The following is a 9,156-nucleotide window of genomic DNA, read 5'->3' on the forward strand; positions in this document are numbered from 1 at the left end:
CCATTGAACCGTCTCTCCCGTCCTGTTTGTTTTGAGTTGGGTTCTCTCAAACTAATTTTGAAGTCATGATATATCCAAGATGACCTTGAAATTCTTGTTTGTAATTTTGCGGTAGAACTTCTATCCTTCCTGTCTCCATCTCTGATCAGCTGAGGTAATATATACGAGTCGCTTTGCCTAATTTTATGTGGGGCTAGGGATGGAGCCCAAGGCTGCATACAGGCTATGCAAGCATTCTACGAATATAGTTACTCTTAAGCCCTCTTATGTTTCTCTGAGAAAGATAACTTTTCAAAGTGTAATTTTATGCCATTATTCCACCTAAGAAATTTAACTATAATTTGTTAAAATCAGCTAACCTTCCATATTTAGACTTTTCTGATACTTCAGAGTCTTTTTAAAAGGTTCATTTTAATTTTATTTGTGTACTTGTAAGTGCTTCTGTACAGGTGCGCACAGATGTCCTATGTCCTGGGAGTATAGAGGAGTTGGAACTGGAATTCCAGGTGGTTATAAACCACATGTTGTAGCTGCTGGGAACTGAACCCAGGTCCTCTGGAAGAATAGCATGTGTTATTAACCACTGGTATACTTCTCTCTTCCCCAGAGAGTCTGCAAGTGATTTCTCTAGACCAGTATGGTGGCACAGTCCTTTAATCTCACTACTAAAAAGCAGAGGCAAATAGATTTTTTTAAGTAAATCCAGCCTGGTCTACATAATGAGTTTCAGGACTGTCAGGGCTGAAAGATCCTGTTTCACAAAAAAGTAAAAAGAGATAAAAAATTAAAATAAAAATAAAGGAAAAGAAGAAGAAAAAAGGGATTTGGAAGTCATATGCTATATCCTTTTCTTAACAATCTTTTTCTGTAATGCTGATTTTTTCCCTTGGGTTTGTTATTTTTGTTGTCATTGTTTTGGTATTGTTTTTTTCTCACCAACTTTTAAAAAATATATTATTGTACTGACTAGTTGTATGTCAGCCTGACATAAACTAGGTTCATCTGGGAAGATGTGCTCTCAATAGAGCAAATTCCCCTACCAGAGTTGGCCTATGGGCAACCAACCCTATGAGGCATTTTCTTTTTTCTTTCCTTTTTTTTTTTTTTTTTTTTTTTCCGGAGCTGGGGACCGAACCCAGGGCCTTGCGCTTGCTAGGCAAGCACGCTACCACTGAGCTAAATCCCCAACCCCATGAGGCATTTTCTTGACTGATGATGGATGTGCAAGGGCCCAGCTCAGTTTGTGTGGTACGTCAAGGCCAGGTGGCCCTGAATTATGTAAGAAGCAGGTTGAAGAATAAGGCCAGAGAGCAGTGCTCCTCCATGGCCTCTGCATCAGTTCCTGCCTTGAGTTTCTGCTCTGATGTCCCTAGAAGATGGACTGTAAGTGTAAATGAAACACATAAACTCCATTCATCCTCACCTTACTTTTAGTCATGGGGTTTTATGTCAGGGAAAAACAAAACAAAACAAAGACAATTATTATTATAACAAGTTTCCATACATAAGATAGGTTAGCACTATTAAATTAGATACTTTCCCAGGTTTGCCTTAAACATTCCTCCTGCCTCAGATTACTGGTGTGCACCACCAAACCCCACATCTTAAAGACTGAGGCAGGAAGATTACAAGGTCGAAGGCAGCCTAGATGACTTAGTGAATCCCTTTTTCAAAATTAAAAAAAAAAAAAGTCAATATAAAAAGGGCCCGGGGGGCGGGGGGCTGGAGAGATGGCTCAGCGGTTAAGAACACTGAGTGCTCTCCCAGACGTCCTGAGTTCAAATCCCAGCTACTACATGGTGGCTCACAACCATCTGTAATGAGATATGATGCCCTCTTCTGGTGTGTCTGAAGACAGCTACAGTATACTCATATATAATAAATAAAGAAATTTAAAAAAAGGGGGGGGCTGGGGATATGGCTTAGTACCTGCCTGGCATGAGCTTCAATCTTTATCAATAACATAACCTCGTGAGGGTTACTTTATGCTCAGGAGGGTTGGGGATTTAGCTCAGTGGTAGAGCGCTTGCCTAGGAAGCACAAGGCCCTGGGTTCGGTCCCCAGCTCCGAAAAAAAAGAACCCAAAAAAAAAAAAAAAAAAAAAAAAAACACACACTTTATGCTCAGGATAGGTTTTATTACCTAGAGGAAGATTTATAATTCAGTCAACCACTTTTGTATGTATTTATAATAAAGATCCCTATTCATGCAGGCACAATTTCAGTTCCCTTCAACTTTCTAAGAACATTGCTTCTAATTCCAAAGTTTTGAGTCACACCAGTTTCCATGGGACAAAAGCTGAGCTAAATCAATAGTTCCTATAGTACAGAAACTGAGCTAACGACTTCTGAAAATAGCAGTGCTTTGCTTCTGTGACGACTCGTATCTGTGTGGGAGGCTGAGATTGATACTCCTGAGTTCAAGACCAGCCTTGGCAACATGGTGAGTACCAGTTCGACCCAGGCTACAGAATGTTAAAAAATCAAAAAGCAGGGGGCTGAGGAGGGGATGCTGGAGAGATGGCTCAACCGTTAAGGCACTTTCTGCTCTTCCAGAGTTCTCTGGTTCAAATCTCAGGTTCAAATCCCAGAACCCACATGGCAGATCACAGTTATCTGTAACTCCAAGATCTGACATGCATAGGCATACATGCAGGCAAAAAACCACCAAGACACATAAAATAAAGAAATACAATTTAAAAAAAAAATCTCTCAACGTTTCTGAAAGCAATCCTAGAAACAAAGTGTACTTAGTATCTTCATTGTTTCCAAAGTTAAATCAAAGAAGAAAGGACTTCATAAGAACCCACCTGGCCCATACTCAGTGAAAAGGGAAGCCTTGGGTGGTTGGACTTCGGAGCTACTACTTCTGAGCTGAGTCTAGGGCAAAAGTAAGAAGATGGGAAACCGGAGATAAAATTGCTGATGAAACGGGGGAGATGGTGCCAAAGCATTTTGCTGATATAAATCTCATCAAGAAGGGCAGAAGAAGAGAAAAAAAAAAAAAAAAAGCAAGCTTATAGAGTTCCCTTCTTGAAAGATGGCGTCCTTGGAGACCCAGCAAACTGGCTTGGCTTCAGAATAGCGATTATTTTCACTCTCCCTCTTCATTGCACACCGGGTCCACAGAGGACAGAAGTTTCTAGGTTTTGTAACTTGCTTAACTTGTTTAAAAAATGAGGCGTGAGAGATTTTGACATCTGAGGCTGCTTAGGGGTAACTGGCTGATTTCTCAACACAGGGCAGGTCACTGTGTATTGAGGTGAAAAGAAAATTAAGATAAATTGACTAGATTCCCTGCAAGATCTGAGTTGCCAGCTTCAAAAGCACAGAAAACCTTTTCACCACATCTTCAATTTTGTTGGTTCAACTGCGTCGCCTACGCAATAGATCATCTTATTCTCACTCTCCCGCCTTTCTTTCTGTCTCTCTCCCCCTCTCTCTGTCTCTCTGCCTCTCTCTCTCTCCCTCTCTTATTGCTCCCATCTCTGTCTGTCTGTCTGTCTCTGTCTGCCTGTCTGTTTGTTTCTCTGTGTGTCTCTCTGTCTCTGTCTCTCTCTGTGTGCTTGAGTGTGTGCACACACGTACGCATGTATGTGTTTCCCCCTTGATGAAACCTAGACTGGCCTAAGACACATGGTGTTCCCATCTCACCCTGCTGGGATTCCAGTCCTGTGTCACCACACCCAGCATTTCCTGTGTGGCTTTTACAGGCAAAAACAAGAACTCACAGAGAAGTGCAATACCTGTGATTTCAAACCCAGAGAGGCTGGGGCAGGAGAATTATGAGTTCAAAGCTAGCCTGGGAATACATAGCAAGGTCACAGCAAACTCCAGGCCATCCTGGGCTGCATTATCTCTTTAAAAAGGAGGAAGAAATAGAGAACAAGGAGAGGAAGAAGTTGCTACTGATAAACAAGGTGTGCTGGTACCCACCCTAGAAATCCTGGCCTGGCCTGAGGAGCTGAGGGAAGTTCAAGGTAATCAACTTCAAGTAAATTCAAGTTCAAGGCCAGCCTGAGATATAGGTGGCTAGGTATCAGGAAAAACCTCACGGGCTTGAGTTGTATCACTGAAGCTTTGCATAGCATTGCTGACCTCGCTTGTGTTTTCTAGTACCTCACTAAGCATTAGCACCACCCAGGGCACTGGTATTCTAATGCAAACATCTTGCTGCAGACCTAGCTCAGTAGTTAAGAGTGCTTGCTGTTCTGCCTGAGGACTCCGTTCTGTTCCAGGACCTGCGTTTAACTGATCACAACCATCTATAATTCCAGCTCCATGAATCAGATTTCCTCTTCTGACCTCCAAGAAAATCATGCCACCAACACATAGTTAATTAAAAATAAGCTAACTTTAATTCTGAACTTGGAAGGCAGGTCTTTGCCAGTTTGAGGCCAGCATGGTCTACATAGAGAGCTCTAGATCATCCAGGCTTACACAATGGAATCTTGACTCAAAGAAAGAAAGGAAAAAACAACAACAACAACAACAACAAAAAAACCCCAAAATCTCTTGTTTTCATTGTGCATCATTTCCTCCGTCCACATGCTGGCCTGCTGGTCCAAAGTAAATACCCAGAGAGTGGTACCTCTTTTTATCTCAGTGGTCGCATCAGGCATGCCTCCTTTCTATCGCTTAATTTCTTGTTCATCATTTTCTTCTTTAAACAGTGGCATTGGTTTCCCTGTCTGTCTGTCTGTCTGTCTGTCTGTCTGTCTGTCTGTCTACCCCTTCAGGCAGTATCTCATGCAGCCCACGTTGGCCTTAGACTTGCTCTACAGTCAGGAGTGATGTGAATTCTTGTATTTCCTGCCCCCACTCCCTGGGTCATGAGGTCATAAGTATGAGACTCGATGCACAATTTGCCGCTGGTTTTTAAGCACAGTTCAACTTGGCATCATATCTACTAAACCTTTATCTTTCAAGATTTTACTTATTTCTATTTTATGTATATGGTGTCTTGCCTCCAGCTATGTCTGTGTCCTACCTGGAGACTAGAAGAGGGTGTTGAATACCTGGAATTATAATTGTTGGCTACCACACAGGTGCTGGGAACCAAACTTAGGTCCTCTGAGAGAGTAAGCAATGTTCTTACTCACTAAGCCATCTGTCCATCCTCAAATAGTTTCTGAATTGTTAGGCTGTACCTGTAATTCCAGCACTGAGGAGGCTTCAGAAAGATCCTCAGTTTCAGATACGTCTGGGCTACACAAGGACACACTTTTTGAAAAAGCAGAACAAAATAAAAATAGGATATGAGGTTTTTGGGTTTCTTTTTTCTCTATTCCTTTTTCCCTTCCTGTGGTGGTTTAAATGAGAATGATCCCCAGGAGCTTATATGTTTGTATACTGTGTCTGCAATCGGTGCGAACTGTTTGGAAAGGGTTAGGAAGTGTGTTCTAGTTGGAATGGGTGTGTCACTAGGGTGGACTTTGAGGCTTCAAAGTATTCCTGCCATTCCGACATTCCCATTCCTATTCCTATTCTCTCTCTCCTCTCTCTCTCTCTTTCTGTCTCTGTCTCTCTCTGTCTTGCTCTCTTTCTCTGTCTGTCTCTCTGTCTCTCTGTGTCTGTCTCTCTCTCTCCTTCTTGCTGTCTCTCTCATTCTCTTTCTCTCTCCCCTCTCTTTTTGTCTTTCTCCCCTCCCCCTTCTCTACTTCCAACTTATGGATCAACATGTGAGCTCTCAACTGTTCCTAATGTCTAGCACTAACACCCTGGAACCACAAACCTCAAATTAAACGCTTTCTTTTATAAGTTGTCTTGGTCAAGTTATTTTGTCACAGTGATAGGAAAAGTAATGAAGACACCCCCTCCCCTGATATTGTTCTGTTCACCAGGTTAATATATAACATCTTATCTACTTGTTATTTTAGGTGGGTGATTGTTTTACCTTTATGCATATTTGCAAACCATGTGTGTGCTTGCTACCCAAGGATGCCAGAAGAGGGTTTCAGATTCCCCGGAAGACATTATCCTCAACTTACAGAAGGAGGGACCTATCAAGATACAGAAAGGATAGAGAATACCAAACAGACTGTATAAGAAAAGAAGTTACCTGGTGCTGGAGCCACTGTTGCAGAGCCCAGGACACACTGCTGATGCTCACCCGTCGTCTCCCATCATGCACTAGCAGTCTCAAAAGATATGAAGTCCAACCCTCAAGGAGCAGCTGATTGTCAATCTTCTTAAGGAAGAACGGGTCCCCCAGAACAAGATTACAGTTGTTGGGGTTGGTGCTGTTGGCATGGCTTGTACCATCAGTATCTTAATTAAGGACTTGGCCGATGAGCCTTGCCCTTATTGATGTCATGGAAGACAAGCTAAAGGGAGAGATGATGGATCTCCAACATGACAGCCTTTTCCTTAAGACGCCAAAAATTGTCTCCAGCAAAGACTATAGTGTGACTGCAAACTCCAAGCTGGTCATTATCACAACGGGGGCCTGTCAGCAAGAGGGAGAGAGCCGGCTCAATTTGGTCCAGCGAAACGTGAACATCTTCAAGTTCATCATTCCAAACATTGGGAAGTACAGTCCACAGTGCGAGGTGCTCATCGTCTCAAATCCAGTGGATATCTTGACCTACGTGGCTTGGAAAATCAGTGGCTTTCCCAAAAGCGGAGTTATTGGAAGTGGTTGCAATCTGGATTCGGCTCGGTTCTGTTACCAGAAAGGCTGGGAGTTCACCCGCTGAGCTGTCACGGGTGGGTGGGTCCTGGGAGAGCATGGCGACTCCAGTGTGCCTGTGTGGAGTGGTGTGAACGTTGCCAGCGTCTCCCGGAAGTCTCTGAACCCAGAACTAGGCACCGATGCAGACAAGGAGCAGTGGAAGGAGGCTCACAAGCAGGTGGTTGACAGTGCATACGAAGTGATCAAGCTGAAAGGTTACACATCCTGGGCCATTGACCTCTCCGTGGCAGACTTGGCCAAGAGTACAATGAAGAACCTTAGGCGGGTACATCCCATTTCCACCATGATTAAGGGTCTCTATGTAATCAACGATGACGTCTTCCTTAGTGTCCCGTGTATCCTGGGACAAAATGGAATCTCAGATGTTGTGAAGGTGACACTGACTCCTGAGGAGGAGACCCACCTGAAGAAGAGTGCAGATACCCTCTGGGCAATCCAGAAGGAGCTGCAGTTCTAAAGTCTTCCCAGTGTCCTGGCACTTCACTGTCCAGGCTGTGGCAAGGTTTCTATGGAGACCACACACTTCTCATCTGAGCTGTGGTTAGTACAGTTGTGTTGAGGTGGTCTGGGGAAAATCTCAGTTCCCACAGCTCTACCCTGATGCTAAGTGGTGTAGTGGTAACCTGGTTAGTGTGACAGTCCCACTGTCTCCAAGACACTGCCAACTGTTAGCAGGCTTTGATTACCCTGTGAGCCTACTGCATTGCTGCTCTGCTCACCCTCACCAAACATGCCTAGGCCAATGAGTTCCCAGTTAGTCTTAACCTGGCTCCAGTGTTAAGTCCATCATGCATATCTTGTGCATAGATAAATGTTCTACAGGATATTTTCTGTATTATATGTGTCTGTAGTGTACATTGCAATATTATGTGAAATATAAGAGCTGGATATGGATGATGGAACCAACCACTCAAGTGTCATGCCAAGGAAAACACCAAATAAACCTTGAACACATAATAATCAAAATCACAGAACAAAATAAATATTAAAAGTTGAAAAAAAACCTATTAAAATAATACCTGACTTCTTTATGGAAACGCAAAAAGCCAGAAGGGCCTGAACAGATGTTACATAGGTTCTAAGAGATCATATATGGTGCTCCAGACTACTATACCTAGCAATACTTTCAATGACAACAGATGGGAAAGGAACAGACCATGATAAAAACCAAATTTAATTATACCTATCTACATATCCAACCATACAGAAGGTGCTAGAAGGAAAACTCCAACCCGAGGAGGATAACCACCCCCAAGGAAACACAAAGAATAAGTATCCTCAGACCAGCAAATCAAAAGTGGGGAAAAATTCATACCACAAAATAGTGGGTATCAACAAACACTGCTCGTTTACAACTGTCAACATCAATGGTCTCAATTCATCAATAAAAAGACACAGACTAACAGAATGGATGCAAACACAGGAACTGCTCTCCTTCAGCATCCAAGAAAAAAATCTTCATCAAAGACGCACGCCATCGGGCTGGAGAGATGGCTCAGCGGTTAAGAGCACTGACTGTTCTTCCAGAGGTCCTGAGTTCAATTCCCAGCAACCACATGGTGGCTCACAACCATCTGTAAAGAGATCCGATGCCCTCTTCTGGTGTATCTGAAGACAGCTACAGTGTACTTATATATAATAAATGAATAAATCTTAAAAAAAAATTTAAAAAAGATGCACGCCATCTCAGGATAAAAGGCTGCAAAAAGATATTCCAAGCAAACAGACATAAGATGCAAGCCAGGGAAGCCATTTTTAATATCTGACAAAATAGACTTTGAAAACTAGTCAGAAGACATAGGGAAGGTCACAAAATACTCACCAAAGGAAAAATCCACCAAGAGGACATTGCAATTCATAACATCTGTGCACCAAATGTACATTTATAAAAAAAGAAAGAAAGAAAAAGAAAAAAACCACCACCACAGCTTAAATTGAATATCGACACTCACACATTAATAATAGGTGACTTTAATTCCCAAATCTTGCCAATAGACAGGTCATGTAGACAAAAATCCAGAAGTAACACCGAAATGGTAGAGCTTACGGGTATTAAGTATTACGTATTAGGTATTAAGTCAAATGGAACTAACAGATATTTGTAGAACATTTCACTAAAACACAGATTATACATTCTTCTCATCAGCTCATTAAATTTTCTCCATAATTGACCACATACTTGGCACAAAGGAAATCTCAACAGATATAAGACAGTAGAAATAGCACCCCGCGTCCTATCTAACCACCATAGATTAAAGCAGGGTATCAGCAATAACAAAAACAACTGAAGCTTACAAACTCATGGAAACCTAATAACTGTTTACTGGATGAAAAAAATGGCTCAAGACAAAAACTAAGAGCAAATTTTAAAACTTCATAGAGTGAATAAAAATAAAAATATAACATATCCAAGATTATGGGGCATAATGAAGGTTCTAAAAGGCAAGCTCACAGCACTGAGCG

The 9,156-nt window shown here is 42.2% G+C and overlaps 1 pseudogene; it reads left to right on the forward strand.

Moving 5' to 3' along the window:
- Window positions 1-6,234: 6,234 nt before the first annotated feature.
- Window positions 6,235-7,182, forward strand: Ldha-ps19 (lactate dehydrogenase A, pseudogene 19; annotated as a pseudogene).
- Window positions 7,183-9,156: the final 1,974 nt, after the last annotated feature.

Source organism: Rattus norvegicus, chromosome 20 (genome assembly GCF_036323735.1).
Source record: "Rattus norvegicus strain BN/NHsdMcwi chromosome 20, GRCr8, whole genome shotgun sequence".
Taxonomy (NCBI): Eukaryota; Metazoa; Chordata; class Mammalia; order Rodentia; family Muridae; genus Rattus; species Rattus norvegicus.